Raw genomic sequence first — 24,739 nt, 5'->3', positions numbered from 1 at the left:
TGAAAGACCCCACCTTTTTTCCTTATTCTGACTTTGTCCTTTGACTGAGGAAGACCTGTTTTGAAATCTTTGAGGTATATTTTGTACTTTGAAATGGCTACAGTAGCAGCATCAGCTGGAGCATCTCAACCACAACCACCACCACCACCACCACCACCAAGAGGACCACCACAACATCACATTGGTGGTCAAGAAGGAAGAAGGAAGAGGAGGAGGGGACGAGGAGGAGGTGGCTGGAAGAACACAATACCCCATACCAACCCAAGCCACACATTGTATGGGAGTTTTTTTCCATCCCTGAGGGAAAAAAGAAAGTGAATGCGGCAAAGGTGACTTGCCTTATCTGTGACATGGAACTTTCAAGGGGTAACCCAAATAAAAAATATTCATTTCGGAATCATACCATGATCAGGCACATGCAGCGCAAGCATCCGAACAACTATTCTGCCGCAGGGATGAGAGAACTGGCCAGCAACCCTCCCCAATCTACACCCAGCACCTCCAAACGAAAACAACCCACTCCATCGGGACCAAAGACAAGGGAGACAATCCCTTGCATTCAACCACGGTTTGGAGAATTTAGGGTCATCTGTATTTTTTGTGGTAAGACCATCTCCTATGGTGAGCAGAGCCTAAAGCTCATCCTCCTTGCTGGTGACAACCACAATTGCCCCAAAAAATCCTAATTTTTTCATTATTTTTTTTTACTCCAGTTGCGCCATTTTCAATTCCGTTTTTTGTTTCTCCCCATAAAAATAACAAAAAAAATACAAAATAGTTCATAAAAGCCAAAAAAAGTACAAACTGTTCAAAAAACATAAAAAAAATATAAAACAACAAAAAGAAGAAAAAAAACAGTTCTTTTTAGAACTACCTCCAAATTATAAAAAAAGGCTCAATTTTTTTAAAACTCTATCATTATTTTTTCCCCATGGAACGCTCCCCGGTACGCTCCGCGGTGCGCGTACCGGCGCTCCCCCCGCGCAAATAAAAAAATTAATATTTTTTTTGCCCCGCGGGGCCCTTTTATAGCCCCCACAGCAAACCTAGGGGGTCGGGGGGGTCTACTCTGCCCCCTTATGGTCATTTCCCCCTTTGTTTTTGCCACCTCTTGTTTCTCGATCCTACCGAGACACAAGATGGCGGCCGCTCCGGACTGTTTCGAATGTTTACAGACACCCGAGAGCCAATCAGCTTTCCGTGCGCACCTCGCGTGGAGCGCCCGGAGCGCGCCCCGGTGTGCGTACCGGGGCGCGGCCATAGATATATTTATTTTTTTTGAACCTAAATTACTCAAAAATCACTGGAGCACATTTCTTGAGACATAGCAAAGGCACATCGGGGTACCAGTCCCTACAATTTTGCCAAGTTTGGTGGAAATCCATTCAGCCGTTCGGGCTAAAAGTGAGGTCGACCGCCCTATTGAAATTAACATGGGGAAAACACGTTTTGGGAGCCCCCTTTTATCTCGGCCCCCGCTTGACGAATCCCCCCCAAACTTTCAAGGAAGGACCGGAGCTTCGCGAGGCAAATTTGAGGAAATTTTCAGGCAGATTCGTCAACCGGCGCCAAAGTTATTCACAATAGAATTTTGAGATTTTGCATTGAAAAAAATCCTAACTATAACTACCTACTGGCGACCGCCAGTAGGTAAAATATATATATATATCACTGAAAAAACCAAAGGTTTCACACCAGTTATAGTTAGGAATTAGCATTTAAAAAACCTATTAAATTCACTGAAAAAACCATAGGTTTCACACCAGTTATAGTTAGGTGGAAATTTTACTCGCATAAAACCATTGAAATTCCAACGTTATAGTTAGTTGGACTCACTATAACTTGCGCGTGCAATGCACTGCTGATGACGTCACATATTACATCACTCATGACATGGTCAGTGACATCACTCATGACATCACTGATGACATCTCAAATGACATCACTGATGACATAATCCAGTGAATGTGTATCTTTCTGAAAAATACATATTTTTTATATATGTATATCTAAAGGTTGATGGAAGAATAAATGGGAAAATAAATGTCTAAATGGATGTTTTTTTTGTGTAAAATTGATTGGTTAACTGACTTATTAAGTGTATCTTAGTGAATACATATATTAGTGAGTAATGTTTAAATATTTAAATATCTGTATCTGTGTCTCACTTTGTGTATAAGTGGCTGCATGGGTTGGTGAGTAGCTACATGAGTGTGTATATGGGTTATTAGTTGTTTTTTTGAGTATCAGTATCAGTGTCTGTATGGTTCGGTGGGGGATATTACTTAGAGCACAGATGCATGAATGAGTGACTCACTATTTGTATGTATTTTGAAGACAGCATGTGTGCAAGACTGTATGGGTGGATGATTGTGTGTATGGGTGGGTTAGTGAGCATGTGTTTTTATAATTGATTGTTTAAGAGAATAAATATGTTTCTGTTTCTGTAGAAGTATGTGTAGTGGTGTGTATATAGCAGTATAATCAAGTAAATGGTTTTTTGATAGTTTATTTGCATGTGTGAATTTGTGTGTGAGTAACTATATGGATGAGTATTAGTGTGTAACAGGATGTATAGGTGTATGAGTACATATGATGAGTAAGTACATGCATGAGTGACTATATAGAACTGTTGGTGAATGGGTGGATGTGTATGTAGATGTTGGAATTACCTAATAAGTTGTTGTAATTGGTATTGGTTTCTCCTTTTTTAAGAAAATGTTAGTTTCTATTTTTGAATGTGTGTGTCAAAGGTTATTTTATGCTGATAGGAGGTCTGCCACTTTGTCACAAGGATGTTGTCATCAGTGATGTCATTTGAGATGTCATCAGTGATGTCATGAGTGATGTCACTGACCATGTCATGAGTGATGTAATATGTGACGTCATCAGCAGTGCATTGCACGCGCAAGTTATAGTGAGTCCAACTAACTATAACGTGAGAATTTCAATGGTTTTATGCGAGTAAAATTTCCACCTAACTATAACTGGTGTGAAACCTATGGTTTTTTCAGTGAATATATATATATATATATATATATATATATATATATATATATATGTATATATATATATATATATATATATACGCACCAGTCTCTCTCCCAATCTTTGGAAAAAAGTGTGACCATGCTCCGGGGGACTGGAAAAGCCGCTTTATTTGAGTGAAGTTGCACAAGCATTAAAAGGAAGCTGCTGAAACGCTTGGCAGACGCGTTTCGTCCTTAGAATGGACTCTTCAGTGCCTGTTTCAGTTTGTTCTCCTTAAGGGGGCTCTTTTGCTGTTAGGTTTTATCTTGCTGTGACCACTCCCAGTCACGTGGTTACGCCCCTCCTATGCCTCACAGGTGTGTGATTCTCCTTGCGCTGTGCCTGCATCCCCAATGCATGCTGGATACTGAAGTTTGCTGCAGGGACCCATATAGTGAAGGGACCCATATATATATATATATATATATATATATATATATATATATATATATATATATATATATATGATATATATATATATATATATATATATGATATATATATATTACCTACTGGCGGTCACCAGTAGGTATATATAGTTAGGATTTTTTCTCTATGGAACTTTTGAAAATTCTATGTCTAATAACTTTGGCGTTTGTGGACGGAATCGGCTGAAATTTTCAGGAAAATGGCACATTTTGTTTCTGAGCAGCCCTTGAAAATTTGGGGGGGTTTCCTCAAGGGGGGCCGAGAAAAAAGGGGGGTCCCAAAACGCGTTTTTCCCATGGGAATTTCCATAGGGCGGTTGGCCTCACTTTTAGCTCGAACGGCTGAATGGATTTGCACGAAACTTGGCAAAATTGTAGGGACTGTTAGCCCGATGTGCCTTTGCTAGGTCTCAATATATGTGCTCCAGTAGATTTTGAGAAATTAACGTTCAAAACAAGATATATATCTGTAACAGCGCTCCGGGCTGCGCTCCGGTCCGCTTACTTTTCGCGAAACGGAACTTTGCGATGCGAAGCTGATTGGCTCCCCGGTGTCTGTCAACATTCTAAACAGTCCGGAGCGGCCGCCATCTTATCTTTCGGTAGGATCGAGAGAGAAGAAGAGGTGAAAAACGAAGGGGGAATTTAATGAAAGGGGGCAAGGTATACCCCTCTTGACCCCCTAGGAATGTTGTTGGGGTTATTAAAGGGTCCCGTGGGGAAAATAAAAAAATATATATTTTTCACGGTAGAAGCGCTTCCCGGGCCGCGAACTGGGCCGCAAACTGGTAGCGAAACGGGAATTCGCCATTTTGTGCTTCGTTTTAATTAAATTACTAGGTATAAGGGGGTGCGGGAGACGTATCCTAATTCCTTATGTTTTCTGAGGGTGGCTGAGGAGGCTCATATATGTTGATATATGTCTTCCAGCGGCTGTGCGTGCGCCATCTTGTCTCTCGGTAGGATCGAGAGAGAAGAAGAGGTGAAAAACGAAGGGGGAATTTAATGAAAGGGGGCAAGGTATTCCCCTCTTGACCCCCTAGGAATGATGTTGGGGTTATTAAAGGGTCCCGTGGGGAAAAAAAAATTGATTTTTCACGGTAGAAGCGCTTCCCGGGCCGCAAACTGGTAGCAAAACGGGAATTCGCCATTTTGTGTTTTGTTTTAATTAAATTACTAGGTATAAGGGGGTGCGGGAGACGTATCCTGATCCCTTATGTTTTCTGAGGGTGGCTGAGGAGGCTCATATATGTTGATACATGTCTTCCAGCGGCTGTGCGTGAGCTTTTTTTTTTTTGCTGCGTGACGTCTGTTAACGTTCGATTCGATGGAAATCAGGAAGTGTTGACTGCCAATTTGTCAGTGCGATAAAATATTTTGTTATAAATGAATCCTTATTGATAAACATTGTCTGCGCCATCTTGCCTTTTTTCCAATGCCACAATTTTGTCGTGCACGGCAGCCATTTTAGATGCCAGGCCGGTCCCAGGCTATCACCTAGCCCTGCGGATGTAGTTTATGGCCCCAGCTGTAGAGAATCCAGACATGCCAACCCTCCCGATTCAGGCGTGAGACTACTGATTTCAGTGCTAGTCTCCCGCCTCCCGATTTCTGCAAGCAAAAACCCGGGGGCATATTACCAACAACTAGCGATAATTTTTGTCTCTAACTTGTTTAGAGACAAAAATTATCGCCGCACATCGGCGATTTTTATCGCAGATAAACCTTGCTATTACCAAGGTTTATCGCAAATGCGATAAAAAACGGCCGCAATGCATGAATATCGCTGAAAAGTCAGCGATATTCATGCATTATCGAGCAAATGCTCTTAGCCATGTTATCCACCTCCCATTGGATAACATGGCTAAGAACTGCTCAGGGCAGGTGTTAGCTTTTGGAGATATTCGCGCTTAGCGCGAATATCTCCAAAAGTTGGTAATAGGAGATAGCGATGTTAGGGACTGTTTCCAGTCGCTAACATCTTGGCACGCCCACTTTGCATGTTATTAGTGATAAATATCACTGACATGCAAAGCGGGGCCCAAGATGGTCGCTATCTCCTTTTAGCTGTCACTAACTGGTGTTAGCGACAGCTTGGTAATAGGGAGATAATTTTATCTCCGCTTTCTTGGCTTTTAAAGCCAAAAAAGCGGAGATAAACCCCCTTGATAATATGCCCCACGATTCCTCGGGGGTTTCAGGTGACAGGGCTTGGTATTGTGTTACGTGGTAATTCTTCCAGGAAACGTCAGAGGGTCGATGCAGGGGTTCTAGAAGGGGTGATAAACCATTTAAGCCTCATGAACAAGCGCATGGTCTTTTAAAGATCTGTGAAGTACTCGGGGCGGCGGTGTGTGTGTGTCCTCTTTCAGGAGCGGGCGAGGGGGGGGGGCACTGCCAGCAACTTGCCAGGCCAGGCAGTGTTCAACAATTGCATCACCCTTTCTCTGCCTGCTATTGCGCTCCATGCTTCGGAAAGGTAAGAAAAAGAACGTGCATTTGAGTTTGAAATGTCCGATCCTGTAGCAGTACACTTGCAAAGCCCACACATGACAATAACCCGATTCAAGGCCCCATTCACCCGATTTTTAAAAAATATATAGCACTCCAACAAAGTAGGATTATAAAACTTTATTAACTTTTAAGTATAACAAACGCAACAAAAACTGTAAATACATTTAAACATTTTTTAACAAAAAAAAACAACAATGGTCAGAAGCTGTCTTTTGTGCGAATAGTCCCAAGGCAGCACAACGTGCTGAGTTCTGGACGGCACCCAGGTGATGTCACCTGGGTGCCGCACTGGTTTTTGGTTTCCTACAATGCAGCTCAGAAAAACAGCGTGGGGCGTCCCGGGTGGTGCGGGTGGAGGCCTCGCCAGTAGCGGTCTGTTGTGCGAATAGTCCCAAGGCAGCAGAACGCGCTGAGATGTGGATGGCACCCAGGTGATGTCCAGTAAACTGCCGCACTGGTTTTGGTATCCTACAATGCTGCTCCGAAAATTGGCGTGGGGCGGCCCGGGGGGGGCGTGGGGGAGGCGGCGTGAACGGGCTTCCCCAGGTGGCGGCCATCCAGCTGAGTTGCGCCCGCTCTTGCGGCTACAGCGTCTCGCTCACCATGTAGTTGACTTCCGCCCACTCTTGCAGTGCAGCGATAGGCGGCTGCCACAGGACTCTTAAAATGGCGGACGGCTCTTCGGTTTTGGGCCTGGTCCACTAAAATGGCCCTGGGACACCTTGGAACTCGGACGCTTGCCTGCTAGGGCTTGGGCTCCATTCTCGAAAGCGTCCCCTCAGCCGTGAAGATTCTACAAAAGTCTTGGGGGCCCTCGACTCCTGCAGGCTTCCGGTGGGGAGAGGCTGCCATGATTGCTCGCGGAATGACCACGACGGAGCCACGAGATGGTGGTGCTCTCATGCTGACGCCAGCTTCAGTCTGAATCATCCAGAAACAAGGTGGGGCTTTCATCGTTTAGGAAAAAAAAAATGTTCTAAACCAATGAAAAGTGTTATTTTTAGGTCATATGACCAAGCCTTCCATCTTTAGGAAACCAAAAGTAAAATGAACCAATGAAAAGTTTTATAAACAAGTCACATGACCTGTTATGCGGCATAGGGCTACAAAAAGCGTAGAAAATCCGTTGGCACGTGAGGCGGCGTCAGTAGCGGACCGATGTGCGAATAGGCCGAAGGCAGCACAACGCGCCGAGATCCGGATGGCACCGAGTTAGTGTCCAGCAAGTTGCTGCACTGGTGTGGCTATCCTACAATGCTGCGCCGAAAGTCGGCGTGGGGCGCCCCATTGGCCTGTGAGGTCGCGTCAGTCAGTGGGGGCTGTGCGTCTCCCCCAAGATGGAGGCTCCTCGGCTGCAGTGGAGCGCCCCTTAGCGTTTCACTCGCCGTCCAACTGAGTTGCGTCCGCACTTGCGGCTACAGTAGGCCGAAGGCAGCACAACGCGCCGAGATCCGGATGGCACCGAGGTGGTGTCCAGCAAGTTGCCGCACTGGTGTGGCCATCCTACAATGCTGCGCCGAAAGACGGCGTGTCCAGCTGAGTTGCGGTCACTCTTGCGGTACAGTGACTCGAACGCGCAGAGATCCGGATGGCACCGAGGTGGTGTCCAGCAAATTGCCGCACTGGTGTGGCCATCCTACAATGCTGCGCCGAAAGACGGCGTGTCCAGCTGAGTTCCGGTCACTTTTGCGGTACAGTGACTCGAACGCGCCGAGATCTGGATGGCACCGAGGTGGTGTCCAGCAAGTTGCCGCACTGGTGTGGCCATCCTACAATGCTGCGCCGAAAGTCGGCGTGGGGTGCCCCGTTGGCTTATGAGGTGATGTCAGTAGTGGACCGATGTGTGAATAGGTCGGAACCAGCACAAGGCGCCAAGATCCGAATGGCAAGTCCTGGATGTTGAGTGCCATAGTTGAGAGTTCTGAGCAGTGCTTGTAAGACTGTCTGAAGCTTATTTGCACCTGCTGCAGCTTCACTATTGCCCTGGTGTGGCCAAAGATCGCACATGACATAGGCGGCCGGCTCCCGAGGTCCGGCGGAACTTTTTTCCTTTTCCTTTTTGCTTCTTGTCCCACAATCCGTTTCACCTGAAGACACGACCAGGTCCCTGAATGTGTGCAGGGGGACGTTATTGATTGAATCAAAATGGCGGCTTCACACAAAGCTGACTCAAGCGTTGCTGTTGATGCTATACAGACAAAAATTGGTTTTCAGTTTGTACATTCTTCAGGATTTTTTTTCCATCCAAGGCTGATTGAGAGTTTGTAGAAAAATGGCTTCAGATTTTCCACATACTACTCTTCAACATTCTTCCTAAATGTAACAATGTGAGACTCACTAGGAGAACGGCTGTTTATCTTTCCTTTCAAAATGCTGCCAACAATATTTTCTGAATGGAAGACACCATCTTGTAGCATAAAGGGCCGAAATGGGTTCTGGTCTGGCCGATGGTTGGTGGAGACATTTTGACTATATCTTGGACCTGCCCGGCCTCGCCCAAAATGGCGCCGGTATAAATGGGACTCGTAACTCCTTGTTGTGTACTGGTTGAACAACCTTGATATCACGAGATATGAATGCAGTTTTGATGCTCATGGCGGGCGGGGACGAGAATTGATTGAATATTTTGAAATCCCTATTGATATTAAGTTCTGATGTGTTATTGATTACTGTAGTATTGAAAGTTCGAATTAACGTCACCCATGGTACTTGCCCGCAAATGTATATCTAGAAATTGTTTTTGTAACTGGCCCTGTCGTAATTTAATTACAAAATGTACGTCCACCGATTCCACAACTGTTAGACACCTTAGTTCTTGCAACCTAATGGCCCGCTCGTTACGTACCTCTATAATGTAAATGTCTCCTCATCATATACGATTTCAGTTTGCTCCGTGGCCGGCCCACGTGGTTATAGGCCCGTATTTGTATACTGACATTTTCACAATAAAGGTTTTTAAAACAAAACATGGTAGTAGTATTTACATTGGTAAAGTTTTTACTTTTAGTCACTATTTTCGAATCAGTAAAAGGCAAGTGAAATAAAGCAGTCCAATTACATGACGGATAAAAGGTATAATACGTAGGAACGCAGTAAAGATAAATGGTCAAGGGCAGTTGTGTTTTCCACTCCTGCAACATAAAGTGATCGATAAGAATCTGATAATCAGGCGTATCGGCGACTAAGACAGCATGCCGAGTCTCTTTTACTCAACGGCTCCGTCATGGAACGAAGAAACGCCCTTTTTCTCGAAAAAGGAATATATTTTACTTGCAGGACAGTTGTAAATTTTTCGGGAAAGTACATTAGCCTGGAATATTATAACATATATGTTTAAAAAAAAAAGTTCGAAATCAATAAAAAGCGTATTTTTTAGGTCATATGACCAAGCTTTTCATTATTAAAATAACAAAAGTAAAATGAACCAATAAAAAGTTTTATTAACAAGTCACATGACCTGTTATGCTTACGTTACGCGCTGCGCGCCGCGCCCCGGATCACTTCCGGGTGCGCTAACGCGGCGTGTCATATAACGCATTACGCGACAACGTAGGTCAAGAATATAGTCAAAATGTCTCCACCAACCAGCGTTCGGAACACAACCCCTTTCAGCAGTCCAAAAAGTTCTGTTAAATGACAACAGAGGGGACAGGCAACAAGAACCATCAGTCAAAGAGGGGAGGACAAGTTCTTCTCTACCGGGTCATGTTGGGGCGCTACCGGAACTGATCGAATTGGTAGTCTACAGTGTTTCTGGATGTTTCAGACTAAAGCTGGCGTCAGCATGAGAGCACTACCATCTCGTAGGTCCGTCGTGGCCATTCCACGAGCAAACATGGCAGCCGCTCCCCACCAGAAGCCTGCGGGAGTCGGGGGCCCCCAAGACTTTTGTAGAATCTTCACGGCTGAGGGCACGCTTTCGAGAATGGGACCCAAGCCCTATCAGGGAAGCGTCCGAGTTCCAAGGTGTCCCAGGGCCATTTTAGTGGACCACGCCCAAATCTGAAGAGCCGGCCGCCATTTTGAGAGTCCTGCGGCAGTCGCTTATCGTTGCATCGCAAGAGCGGGAGCAACTCAACTACATGGTGAGCGAGACGCTGTAGTCGCAAGAGCGGGCGGTAAACAGCTGAATGGCAGAAGAGGCACAGTGTAGCAAAAGCGGGCGGAATGGCAACTAAAACGGTAAAGGGGCGCCCCACTACAGCGTGTCTTCAGGTCAAACGGATTGTGGGACAAGGTCCAGAATAGAAGAGTCATCAAAAGGCAAAAAGTTCCGCCGGACCCCGGGAGCCGGCCGCCTATGTCGGGGGCGATATCAGGCTAAACCGGTGCTATAAGACTTGGGGAGGGGGTCGGAGCCAAGCGTCTTCTCCGAGTCCGTGCCATCACACCGCCCCTCGGGGGCCTCCGTCAAGCGGTTTAGGGAGGTACCATATCACATTGTTTTCAAATGCAGTCAGGTCCACAAACGACCCTCACTTACTTTGAGAATAGTGAAGCTGCAGTAGGTGGAAATAAGCTTCAGACAGTGTTACAAGCGCTGCTCAGAACTCTGAACTATGGCACCCAACATCCAGAACTTATGCCATTTGAGAATGGCAGTGACATCGAAGCAACTCAGGGACCAAAACCATTAACGTACTTTCACGTATGAAAATCTTACTTGGGGAGGGGGCAGGAGCGAAGCGCCCCCTCCCAGTCCGCGCCACCACACCGTATGTTGAAAATCTGAAGCCATCGTTCTACAAACTCAACCAACCTTGGATGGAAAAATCTAGAAAAATGTACAAACTGAAAACCAGTTTTGGTCTGCATAGCATCAGTAGCAACGCTTGCTATCAGAGTGCATGAGTTTCATGCTCGATCGATTGAGCTAGCCGGATCGGGCAATAAAAAGAATAAAATAGTTATGTAAATAGTTATTTAATAAAATGTTTTACCCTGTTTCTTTGCTGGTGTGTTGTATATATTATTAATATTTGCATAGGGTTTGTCGTTATTTTGGGCGGGGTGGGTGACGGAGCCGAGCTGTCTTGCAGCCCTCATGGTGTGGAGCTCAGTTCATCTCACTATTTTCGTATTTCTCATGAAGGGTTGTTCCTAATATTTCTATTTTAGCGAGGTCAAAAAGAGATCCAATTAGTGTCCTACTGATTTTGCTCGATTAATTTTATTTTTTTACACGATTTTTCACGATTTTTCACTATCTGCAAAGACTAAACAGAGTATTGCGACTTTGTGCTTGTTTGTAAATAGAGAATGAACCAAAGAGAATCAATTGTAAAACAGTAAATGCTTGGATAACAATCAATCAAATGGAGAGACAAGCAGGCACGACGGATTACAACGGGGGTAAAGGCCTGCGTTAACTACCCTTCACTATCTGCAAAGAGAGAGTACTACTAAGAGAAAAGAGGGGAGGGGGGGGCAGCGTTCAAAGCACATCAGCGTGCATAAACACGAAAAAGTTTTTACCTATCACATACTTGACATTTGACAGCTTTTGATATTTGCTATTAAAAAACCATTGAAATTCACAGAAAAAACCATAGGTTATAGACGATATATAGTTAGGAATTTGCATTTACAAAACCTTATTTTACTCACACAAAACCATTGAAATTCCATATATAGTTAGATGCGCTAACTATATATCGCGCACCCGCAATCCACTGCTGATGATGTCACATATTACATCATTCATGACATGGTTAGTGACATCACTGATGACATCACTGATGACATCTCAAATGACATCACTGATAAAATCACTGATAACATCTCATTTGACATTACTGATCACATCACTGATGATATCATCCATGTGATAATACCATGAACCTCTTCAGACTCTAATATAACCTTAGATACAATCAGTGTAAACAGACAGTCACAGACTGTCACTCATCCATGGAGTTACTCACACACCTAGTCAGTTATTCAAAAAATCAATCACACCTCCATTTTCTCAACTATACAGTTATACACACCTTACTTATTCAAACATATACTAACACATATTTACTCTCTTATACAATCCCTGATACATGTTCACAATGATCCATACAGCCACTCACACATTCACTGGCTCTTATGCACAGTTATTTATATATGTCAACTCTCACATGTACTGTGTTTTACATATGTACTTACTTTGACATGTAGCACTGAGATATCCATTCACTCACCAATACACTCATGCACAGTCAACCGCCCATACAGCTGTTTCCACATGCAGTTTTGAACCCATACATATAGTGAATCAACTACTCACACATCTAGGTACAGAGTCACACACCTCCCAGCCACCCATACACACACACTCAGTGTCCCATACAAATACTTGGACAACCAATCAATAACCCATACAGTTACTCATATAGCTACTGATCAACACATGCAGCAGTTTGTAGAACAACAGATATAATGATGCACAAATTAAGATAGTTTAGTCACTAACCCATGCACTCATTAAGACACATTTAATCATTCTCTCATACAGTCAGTCATGCACCTACTAAATCCTTCTTCCAGACACTTATACATCCACTCATTCTTCAATATGTAAGACATATTTTAACTTTACAGAAACATACAGTCACTGGATGTTGTCATCAGTGATGTCATTTGAGATGTCATCAGTGATGTCATCAGTGATGTCACTAACCATGTCATGAATGATGTAATATGTGACATCATCAGCAGTGGATTGCGGGTGCGCGATATATAGTTAGCGCATCTAACTATATATGGAATTTCTATGGTTTTGTGTGAGTAAAATAAGGTTTTGTAAATGCAAATTCCTAACTATATATCGTCTATAACCTATGGTTTTTTCTGTGAATATATATATATATATATATATATATATATATATATATATATATATATATATATATATATATATATATATATGCAGAGATACTTCTCTAGTTTAGGTGGAAAGCTGCACCGATATAGAGTACTCTCAACACCAGCGACATTCTAAATTTGCTCACCTCAAATGTCTGCTTTTCTATCAAAGTCTTTAAGCATAGGATTAGCACCGTGCCATCTACGCCAAGATAGAAATGGACAAAGTCTTTTATCATTTCCACAGCAAAGTCTTTAAGTTTAGGATTAGCACAGTGCTATCCATGCCAAGCAGTAAAATTGCCAAAGCCTTTTACCATACATCCCATAAAAGTCAGAATATTAGAACATATGAGGGCAATAACCAATTGGGATGTAACATTCCCCGTTGCCAGACATTTTGACAAATTTCACAATGGGCCCATCTGCCACGCCCAGATGGGCTGTCCGAATGGAATTGTGGTGACTTCTGGGAAATGGAGTGTCCAAAATTAATCCTCAGATGGAAGCACATTTCTTGTAAGCTCTGGCTGAGCCCCCACAAGTGTCAATGTCCTCAATCAATTGGGGGCCATGAGGCTTGATATTCACCTACCTGATTATGGGGAAACAGCGCTGGATCGAGGACAGTGACGCTTGTGAGTGTTCATCCAGTGCTTACAAGAAATGTGCTTCCATCTGAGGATTTATTTCGGACACTCCATTTCCCATAAATCACCAGAGTTCCATTCGGACAACCCATCTGGGCGTGGCAGATGTTAAATAGACGTTAAAAGCGATGGGGGAGTGTTAATCATGGTTTTGCCTTTGAAGAAGTGAATAAACGAAACGCGTCAGGCAAAGAAGTGATTTGCATTTATTTCTGCTTGCAGGCGGATGCTGCCCGTACCAGTGATTCAAGGAACAGGTTGAGCCTTACGCAGCTGCTTGAGTGCTTTCCATGTGTGTATTTATATTTATTTGGTGTTTTGCTGAGTAATCTGAAGAAGTTTTCCCATTATTGTTTTAATGGGTTTCATTCATTAAACATATAAGAAAAATGTTGTTTCCGACTTTAAAATAAATAAGTGCAAACACACAAGAGCAGGCCATACTTATTTAGTTAAAGTGCCTTTCCCACAAGTTATGTAAAATAAATATATCTCATCTAGCACAAAAAGGACACCTATATTCAGATGTCAGCTTTTCAAATTCTGACGTCTGCAAAGTAATTTTCACAGAGTAGCAGATACCGGGTATCTCGCCTCAGTAACACTGCAGCGTTGTTGAAGCATGAAGACACCTGTGGGGATTCTAAGCCCTTAGAATGATTCAAGAATTTGAAAGACCAATACAATGCAGCACATGCAACCTAAGATTGCGGAAAGGGTGATTTCTGTGTTTTTCTTAAGCACACAATTGATCATAACTGATTATTATCATCATACAGTAGCAATTAGCCATGGATCCATGGCAGTCCCTAAGTATAAAAAACATGTTTTTTGTACACTTTTAGTCATTTGCCAATTATGTTCGAAGTTATTCTGAATTTATATCGATTTGCTCTGTCCAATTGCCCTATTGTTCTCTGGAAGGATTTAAATAGCTAAATGCATCATCGTAACATAACGGGTATCTATCCAGATTTTATAAATTCTTTATCTGGAACTAATGAAACTAAGTCTTTAAATTCAAGAATAAGAGTGTTAGAAATGATCACGCTGATCTTCACGATAACTTTTATTTTTGCCTCACCCACCTGAAAACACCATAAAAACCACCATCATACTATACTGCACCTTGCCGGTTTCTCCATGTGGAGTCATGTTCTCTTTGGAGGTGATGCTAGTCTCCAGGCCTCTTTCACGCTCATTGGTCCTTGATACAAGACCTTGGACATCGGTTTGAAAATAAGGTAATCTAGCTCCTAACTTTGCCTGCAGTGTGAAAGTGGCATACCTCTTCTTTGAGTTTCGCTGGGTCGAGTGGATTTGGCTGCTTCGATGATGCAGGAATTGACGGATGAGAAGTAGGTTCCATTTGGTAGGCTGGTTGGATCTGTTTCTTGACTTTTGTGTAGGGGTGATGGTCTCCTTTACTTGAGATGACATTACTTTGTGTAAAATGGGCATTTGGTACCTCGTCTGTGTTCTGCACGTTATGAGTGCCACACATATGCACTGCTTTCTGCAAAAGTAGATTGAAAACAAATCTGTAATGTGTGCTGATTAATTATGATTACATAGTTTAAGTTAATTATATGCACCAAAGATTTGTCATGTAGTTAGTGCAATTAAAGATCCTACACAGGACGTACTACACTAGAATCATGCTCCATAAAATCGGTCGGGCTGAGACACTCCTCTGCCTGCGGGGATTTAGAACACAGGGCACGTTTTACCACAGAATATGGGATTGCCCCAACATAACACATTATTGGGAGGCAGTTATGGAGACAATCACTCGGGTGTGTGGCTTCCAAGTTCCCCCTGAGCCAAGAAGGTGCCTTCTCAATATATGGGAGCCAACAGACCTTAACCTCGCAGCACAGAACTGGGCGACCCTTGGGATTATACTAGCTAAACGTAATATCGCACAACATTGGGGCATGGTGGCCGAAAAAGCAGTCTTCACACACAGAGGGAGCGGGTATGGGGCAAGTGGAATTCCTTCCGCGCCAATATCTGTGACCCCCGGCGGAGGAATCCGACCCAGATCTAAGCGACTAGCCCACAACGACAATTAGAGTGCCGCACATATGCCCAAAAGCAGGAGTCCAGACACTTAGATGAGTGAAGTTAATGTTACGAAATCAGGCAACTGGGCACAATGTATTACCTGTTTAAATACCCTGTATTGAATGTAACATGCCAATGAATATTGCTAAGTGTGACCAGCAATGTTTCTTTACCTTGCACTTTTGAAAATAAGAAGTTTTTTAAAAAAAACAAAAAAAAGATTTGTTATGTATATGACTATATTTTTTTTATAACAGGTTGAATTAATTTTAAGGCTTCATTCGCAGTTTGGATTCATCTTGATAGCATTTCCAGGCCACCATTGCATTTATTTCCCTAATTAAACATTGAATGGCGCACATATTGTTTCTGTAATTTACCTTCTAACCTATCCATTAGGCGCCCAAGAGACAAAAAGACTGTTTGCTGTGAATTAAATAAAAAAATTAGATTACTGTTTGGAAGAGAAAGTCAATCAGACAAAAAGACTGTTGTGAATTAAATACAAAATTTAAATTACTGGTTGGAAGAGAAAGTAAATTAATTCCTGTCTACAGTTTTGAAGCAGTTTGTTGAAATGACAGACGATTTCTTCCTACCTTTGAGGAAGTTCCAAATCAGGATGCAGGGGGTTCGGGACGGACCTAAGGAATAGTCCAAAGGAAAATACCTGCCCCAGCCCATTTGCAAGAATTTCTGAGTCTTGGAAATGCACTGTAATATATAGAAGTCTTTGATTACTTTGCTCACATTTTGTGAGTTTGGGGCGTTTTACCACAAAAATTGAGATTAAGACTTTAATCTCAATCCCGCCAACACATATCTGCAAAGACTATTAACTTCCAGAGATCACCAAATAAGCATGGGTGGACCCTGAGCTATCCTCTGACTCTCCTATAAACGACAAAACCCTTGGAAAACTCCAATAGGCCCCCTACATGCCTCAATGAGACCCTGGTCAATCCCAAAACAGACCCTTACATAGCTCCAGCAGGCCCACAACAACTCTCCGAGAGCTACCACAAAATCATCCAAAAGCTGCCAACAATCCACTCTAATCCCCAGACCGAACGCCATGTGGCTCCATTAAACCCTTAAAAGGCCAGAAGCAAACTCTTGCATTGATCCAACTCAGCAATCAACAGGCTCTCACGCCACACACTAGAAGATCCTATAACTATAGCCTGCCCTCAAAGGGCGTGAACCAATCCTGGTAGCCATCCTTCTAGGTGTATGCTCCGGTGCTATGATTCAGCATTCCCTTCACTCTCAAGAGCCAGCGCTTTGCCTGGAGGATTTGATGATTCCCTGCCAGAAAACTGTATAGAAAATAGTGCTGAATGCCAAGGAGGTAATGAAAGCTTCCGTTCAACATTTAATGGCGATCCAGACTACCTTTTAAATTCAGCCATATTTAACATACGATCTCACGACGTTTGAGCAATTCCTTCTGACGAGATTCAGGTTAAACATCTTTTATCGATTGGTTGATTTCCCAGTGAAAAAATGCTGGGACCCAATTTTATTACCCTGCCCATGTGATGAAATTTCAGAGCAGACAACTATGCACACTGTTCTATTTTGTAAGTTTTATGACGGCCATCGTAAGCTCTGGTTGTTAACTTTGCTAAAATTGTTGGGTATTAGAAGATGTCCTCCAGCTATGCAGCGATTGCAATTTCTAGAGACCGAATGGACTTGTAAACACATTGTCAAGTTTTTGAAATGTATTTTTAAACATAGAACAAACTTATGACAAGCCTTTTCTTTCTGAAATGGAAGAGCTCTAGATATTTCAGAATGCCTATGTATTAGGGAGTATAGTTAGGGATCCCCAAAGCTGCTTATGGATAATGCGTTTAAAATGAATTGTAATTAGTTTTTAATTGTGTATAATTATGTTTTGATTTTTTTATCTGTGATATTGCTTTTATGGTTTTCTACACTGCAAAACCGAAAAAAGAATATTGAATTGAATTGAATGTGCCCGATGAGACGCTCAACGCCACATACAAGACAATGAATGCACCGATGGCATCTATTTGGTTCCCTAGAGAAACAGTGCTTCATGATGAAGTGCTGCACACTCAAAAACACCCTTAGAAGTTCCTTTTCCCATTTTAAAACCTGTCAGTATATACATCCCCTAGGTGCTCCTGTGTTAGCTATCAGAATCAATGCTTTTATATGCCAGGGTGCTACAGAGGCAGAGAGCATTGTGGCCAGTGCTCATGCTGTTCTGGAGGGATCAGGATCACTTATCCCTAAGTAGGCCAGGGCTGGCTCTAGGGTAAACTCACAGTTCCCGCTGGTCCTGCTGGGTGCTAGAGATGCTTCTAGGGGTGGTGTAGCTTGTCAGTACCATCATATTACTGGTCTAACAGTTTCAGACTCAGACTCTTGATTAACTGATCAGGATACTAAAACTGCCACGTAGCAAATGACTATATTACCACTTGAATAGAATATGGGTGCACCCACCCTAGCCCAGGCTACCATGTGTGCCACCTCCATTACTTTCGATTGCCCTTACAGACGACAGTCCAGTACCGTCTTCCCTGTGCATTGGCACCACTCTACAGTGTATGCGCAATACATTGCCCAAGTGAGCCCTCAGTCATCGGGGCTAAGCTGAGGGACTAAAAGAAGGTGTGACCCCTTCTCAGGGCTTCTGTTCTGAAACATATCAGCAGGAGAGGAGAATGGGTGAAATAAAAACAGACAGTAGATAATAGGACTTTTTAGTTCCTATTTTGATGCTGAACGCCATCACACTTTGTCAGATACCAGATATTGATGAAAGGTCGATGAAGATTCACTGAGTAGCCGAAACGAACTGTACACCTCAGTAAAGCGGCATCCTTTAGGATGCATGCAGATCCCAAAAATATTCACTTGTGGGGGTTTAATATCAAAAGGATGAATAAAAAAAAGTGCATGCCTAATACAATGTAACACAGACCGGAAACTGTCACAAGGAAATCTCTTTGTATTTTTTGGATGCATGCATTTGACGACAAATGATGAACATATCATTGATAGCTCAAAGAGTTGCAAATACGTTCCATGACCCTCCAACTTAAATAAAAATACATTTTGATCACCCTTTTTTATTTCATCTATTTTCTGCATACCTCTGTTACTTTAAAGTTGAATGCACTCCTTCATTCAAGTTACCAAGTTGTCACTGCTAGGATAAATATAGCAACTTGTTCCATCTTTGTGTGTAAGGTTTTATTCAGTCTTAGGATACACATACTTTGCTAAGCAGTAATGCTGGGTACACGAGTAGCCCCTTGCCGAGGAGAAACTCAAGCTTCCAACCTAGACTTTACCAAATAAACAAGGAGGTGTAAGAGAAATTTGAAATCGATTCTCTTTTGCGGAACGGGAGTCATTTTCTCTTACTCTCATGGCTTTGAGTCAGTGCTTAGTTTGAAAAACTTAAGAGCAGGAACTGAGAGTTTTTCTCGCCAACCCACTGCCTTATGCCATGTCAAGGCTGCTGAATACCAAGGTTACTAGCATTGATTTCACCATGTCACCTCCCTACACTTCCAGCCTCTATATCGCACTCTTTCAAGTTCTTTTTCATCTTTACTTTCTCCCTTTGCCACTCTTTTCCTGTCTTTCTGTTTCTCCATGTTCTGCATTTTTCTCTCCTGCTCTGGGTCACAGTCTGATGATGAAAAGCAAGTTCCAGTCCTCAAACAAATGAGTGTCGGTGCCCAACACCTGCAATTGACTGCATACATTTAGCCCTGAAGTGATAATACTACAGGTATACAAGCCTCTAGCCATGACCACCAGTTGAAGTGTCTTACCTCCTCTTGGACGCTGGCTGGCTTGTCTTGATTTTGTTGCTTCGAAGACACAGGAGCTGGTATAGGAAGAGTAGACGCAGGCTGGGGTTCAGGTCTTATCGGCTTCTTGACTGTGGTGTACGGGTGAAGATCTCCTTTGCCCACAATGACCTTGCGTTGGACTTGATGAACATTTGTTGTCTCCTCCTTGATCTCCCGTATTTGGGTGTAATCAACACATGCTGGCTTCTTCAAAAAACATTTAAGGAGGGCTTTGGAATGGTTTAAGTGAAATTGATTTTGGTGCTGTAACTTTAAAAAGGGAGATGGTTTCCTTTTTAAACATTTTTATTTCACTACATAAGTCACTGGTCAGTAGTTCTTGATTATATTTCCATTCTTACCACCACCACTTGTATTTGTTTCTTAAATTTGCCTTGAATCATATGTGTACTGTATCTCCAATTCACTCCCTCACTAACCCAAGATAAGAAAGCAGAGGGAAAGGAAGGTGTTCCTCAACCAGTTTCTGAATTATTTTTCGAGGAACCAGGGCTTATATGGAATTGAATGTCCGCCTGCCTCCTTTTTTGGGGAATAGGCTTAATTGAAACATTATTTAAGATAATGAAATTACAATACCATCACACAAATAAGCCCAAATAGCCTCAAAAGACGTATCAATAGAGCCTCACAAACATATCCAGAGCTATAATCCCCAATAAGACCCCTGCACGGCTAAAACTGAAGTTTATAAATCTGCAATCAGAGCTTTACAAACCAACAATGATTATTTTTCAAATGTATTCTGGATTTTTTTTCCAAATTATTAAATAGATTTAGAAAATCCTACCAAATCAGTGTTTGAAAGGGGCATGGTTAGGGCATTTCTTCCAAATAATGTATCCCTCGACCCCTTGCAGTCCGGTTTCAGAGCCAACCACAGCACCGAGACCGCCCTCATCGCAGCCACCGACGACATCTGAACCCTGCTTGACAACAGGGAAACAGCGGCACTCATCCTCTCTGACCTCTCCGCAGCGTTCGATACTGTCTGCCACCGCACCCTAGTCCAACGCCTCAGCAACACCGGCATCCAAGAGAAGGCACTGAAGTGGATCATCTCATTCCTGGCCGGAAGAACACAGAGAGTCCGCCTCCCCCGTTTTGATCCGAGGCCACTGAAGTCATCTGCAGCGTCCCGCAAGGATTATCACTCAGCCCCACCCTCTTCAACGTCTACATGAGACCTCTCGCCACCATCGCAAGCCAACACAACCTCAATATCATCTCCTACGCCGACGTCACCCAGCTGATCCTCTCCCTCACCAGAGACCCCAACACCACCAGAACCAGCCTCCACGAAGGGATGAAAGACGTCGCCAAGTGGATGAAGAACAGCCGCCTGAAACTGAACTCAGACAAGACGGAAGTCCTCATCCTGGGACTATCACCCTCCGCCTGGGACGACTCCTGGTGGCCCCCAGCCCTGGGCACCGCCCCCAAGCCTACAGACCACGCACGCAACCAGGGATTTATCCTGTACTTCTCCCTCTCGATGACCAGACAAGTCAACGCCGTCTCCTCTTCATGCTTTCACACCCTCCGCATGCTCCGCAAGATCTTCCGATGGATCCCGACCGAAACCAGGAAGACGGTCACCCAGGCCCTCGTCACCAGCGGACTGGACTACGGAAACACCCTCTACGCCGGAACCACAGCCAAGCTACAGAAAAAACTCCAACGCATCCAGAACGCCTCCGCTCGACTCATCCTGGACATCCCCCGACGCAACCACATCTCCGGCCACCTGAGGGACCTGCACTGGCTCCCCGTCAACAAGAGGATCGCGTTCAGGCTCCTCACCCACACACACAAATCTCTCCACGACCTGGGCCCCAAGTACCTCAACGACCGCCTGACCTTCCACACGCCCACCCGCCAGCTACGGTCCGCTAGCCTCGCCCTCGTCGCCGTACCGCGCATCCAAAGAACCACCGCCAGAGGCAGATCCTTCTCCTACCTGGCGGCCAAGACATGGAACACCCTCCCCATTCACCTCCGACTGATCCAGGACCACCTCTCCTTCAGGAAGCAACTGAAGACCTGGCTGTTCGAGCAGTAGCGAACCCCTTCCCCAAGCGCCTTGAGACCCTCCCGGGTGAGTAGCGCGCTATACAAGTGTCATGATTGTTTGATTGATTGATTGATTCCTTATGGTATATATAGAACAACAACAGTGTTACAGCACCACCTTGCTTCAGCCCGATATTAGTATCTCCTCAGATATGGCTAGAGATGGGGATACCCTTGTTTAGGTTTCGCCTGGCGAACAGCTGCGCAAGCAGCGTTCCGCGCAGGCGAAAACTTTTGTTTACCAGTATGGACAAAAGTCCCGCCTCTCTGTTCCATTGGCTAGCTGCATAAATGGAGGCTAGCCATTGGAAGAGAGAGGTGTCCGTCATTCTGCGAGGCGACTCGTGGGCATTCCTGAGATTTTTTCTCATCCAGCCCCTTTGTTGCTGTCATTGCGGCGGTGGGCGGTTCCTATTTTTTTTGGGGGGGGGGGGTGTTTTGGTCATTGCAGGCCGACCGCCGCCTGAAGAAGTCCAGGTGAGTGCTTTTTCTTGCCTTCTGCTTTGCCTTTCTTGCCGTTTGCTGTTCCCGCCCCCTCCCGCTGTCCGTGCCTTTCCCGCCCCCCCTCCCGCTGTCCGTGCCTTTCCCGCCCCCCCTCCCGCTGTCCGTGCCTTTCCCGCCCCCCTACCGCTGTCTGTGCCTTTCCCGCCCCCCTCCCGCTGTCCGTGCCTTTCCTGCCCTCCCTCCCGCTGTCCGTGCCTTTCCTTGTTTTCAGAAGGAATGTAAGGGCATTTGATGTTTTCATTGGGCATATGGTGAAGAGGATCCTGCATCCCGACACCCTGCCTATACATTAAAAGTGATACTTGAGTTTGCATGTTGTGCCGGTGGATGTGAGGCTTCTTCGGCGCACATGAGGTTGTTCTTCCTATGGTGATCGCACAGAAGTATGCAGTGGATGAACTCTGCGATAATATCACGGCTCCTCGAATTGCCACGACTGGAGTCCTGGCACGAAATGGGGGCAAAAGGCATGCTTGCATCTTCGTAATCTTGCACAAAGTGTTTCCAGTAATAATACCTTCCACAATAACGCCAGCGTTAGAATCCACGTACAAGGGAGGGGAGGGGATCATGTAGCCTTACACCCAGAGATGCCGACTTTGGAGCTCGGGTTCGAGCGCTCGGCTCGACATCATGTGTTTTTAGGCAAACCACTTAATCTCCCGGCGCCTACCAAAAAAAAATGATTGTGTCCTTGTGTAACGGAACTGGTGCTCATGTAAAGCGCTCTGATACCATCGGGGCAAATTTGCGCTATATAAATCGGCAAAAGCATTCACTTTCCTTGATATCATTAAGTCATTCTAAGATTTCATCACGGTCTAAGAGCTTTTAATGTCCCTTCGGCTAACTGGGCACCTTATAAAATCGAAGACAAAATCGGAGTCTGCAGTGAAGGGGGATTAAGGAGATGATATTTAATGTCATAAAATTGATCCATCAATAAATGCTAGAGGAAGGACTCGGGGAGGATCGGAAGCACAAAACACTACGAAGTTTACGTGCACACATTTGCTATTACATCAACTGTCACGCGCATCTGCCAGGGTTGGCAGCGTTTTTTTTATCTTTGCAGTTTTAATAGCGCGTACTCTACCCGAAGGTATTGCAGCGCTTCATATGAGCACCAGTTAATTACACAAGGATACTGGTGCAGAGGGAGGAAATACATGTCTGACGTCACAGGCACTGGCTGTCATCCAGTCCGAGGGAAGATTTTGGTCATTTCGTGGTTCAGCATTTACAATCACCACTCAGCTGACGGGATCTGGCAAAGGGGCCGTCGGAGGGCAGGTTCAGAAAGGGGCACACCCTCAACCCCACCCCACAAATGGGTGTTCCCCTGGTCTCGCCCCGTGTTCGGGGGCTTGTCTCCAAAGAGCCACCCCTTGCCCGCCCCCGGCGCGGCTTTTAGCAGTGGGAGGATCGAGGGAGTGGGCAGCAGGCAGCATGGCATTGTTTTCATTCCCACGCTGATCCCTGCATCCCCTCCCCCTTGTGCTTCCTTGTGGAGCTCTCTCCTTAAAGAGACAGCGTCAACGCTGCTGACATGTATTGTAAACAAGGTAACACTAGATGTCACACTTTACAGGTGTGTACGATAAAGCGCCAGAGATTTGAAGAGATGATCAAGGCGACAGGAGGAGATCCAAACTCATTCGTCTCGCAAGCAGACGAGTCTGAGAACAGGAAGATAGATGTTGCTACCCTAACAGAGAAACTGATCACCACAGACTGATAGCATCATAGCATGTTATGACTTCTGAGCAGCGCAGGCAGCAGTCTGCAGGTCGCACGGGTATAGTAGGTGTCTGCGTGCTGGAGAGTACACGTAATAAGTTCCGCGGTACAGTGGTGGTGGGAAGACGCACTCCTCGTTGTAGGATTCACGTGTTTACCATGAGGAGATCGGCGCTGCAGAGGCTTGGGGGACGCTGAGCTGTTGACGTTGTTTCTTGATGAGAAGAAAACACACAGGTCTGGGTTTAGAAATCGGATAAAGTTTTTAAAGAAACAAGTACTGGCAAAGCCAACAGGTCTCGTCTATTTTGTCAGAGAAGAAGCACCATGGACACTGGGAGAATATGGTGGCAGACCAGGCCGGTGCAGACAAGAGCGGTTTGGCCAGCTGGGGCGTGACAGACTATGATGAAGGAAAATAAAATTAACAAGCATTTACAATGCAACGTCTCGTCTTTGCAAAAGTTAGAGCTATTGGCATTGTAAATGGTAATTTTTTAGGTTTCGCCGCTGCGCAGCAGCGTTCGCGCAGGCGAAAACTTTTGAGAAGAGTATGGTGCCTTAGTCACGCCTCTCACTTCCATTGGCTAGCTCCATAAATGGAGGCTAGCCATTGGAAGTGAGATCTGTCCGTCATGGTCCGAGGCGATTCGTGGGCGTTCCGGCAATGTTTTTGTCATCCTGCCCCTTTTAGCACGTCATGCGGCGGTGGGTGGATTGTGTTGGCCATTTTTAACGTGTCGTTTGCAGGGGTGGGTTGCGTGATGCTCCTCTGTCCGTTCCCGATGTCCGTGTGCCTGTTCCTGCCCCCCTCCCGCTGTTTGTGTTCCCGTTCCTGCCCCCCCTCCTGCTGTTCGTGTTCCCGCCCCCCCCGCTGTCCGTGTGGAGGGGAAGATGTGTACAGAGCTCACCCTCCCCATGAAGGCTCGTAATCTGCTGGGTGAGTAACCTACATTCACACGAACAAGTGTGAGTCCCCGGACACCGACGACGGTGATAAGCTATCTTATTGGCT

The 24,739-nt window shown here is 44.7% G+C and overlaps 1 pseudogene across 1 annotated transcript in view; it reads right to left on the bottom strand.

Moving 5' to 3' along the window:
- Positions 1-24,739, bottom strand: part of LOC147673926 (uncharacterized) — a 206,331-nt pseudogene that overhangs the window by 53,069 nt on the left and 128,523 nt on the right. The window contains exons 6-7 of the transcript XR_015302522.1: positions 19,366-19,593; positions 14,763-14,990 (exon numbers count right to left, since the gene is read on the bottom strand). The product of XR_015302522.1 is annotated as an uncharacterized LOC147673926 (transcript). The remainder of the gene's footprint in view (positions 1-14,762; positions 14,991-19,365; positions 19,594-24,739) is intronic.

This window comes from Lissotriton vulgaris, chromosome 12 (genome assembly GCF_964263255.1).
Source record: "Lissotriton vulgaris chromosome 12, aLisVul1.2, whole genome shotgun sequence".
NCBI lineage: Eukaryota > Metazoa > Chordata > Amphibia > Caudata > Salamandridae > Lissotriton > Lissotriton vulgaris.
The sequence above is the reverse complement of the archived record's forward strand: the minus strand, read 5'-3'. Positions and strand labels throughout refer to the sequence as shown.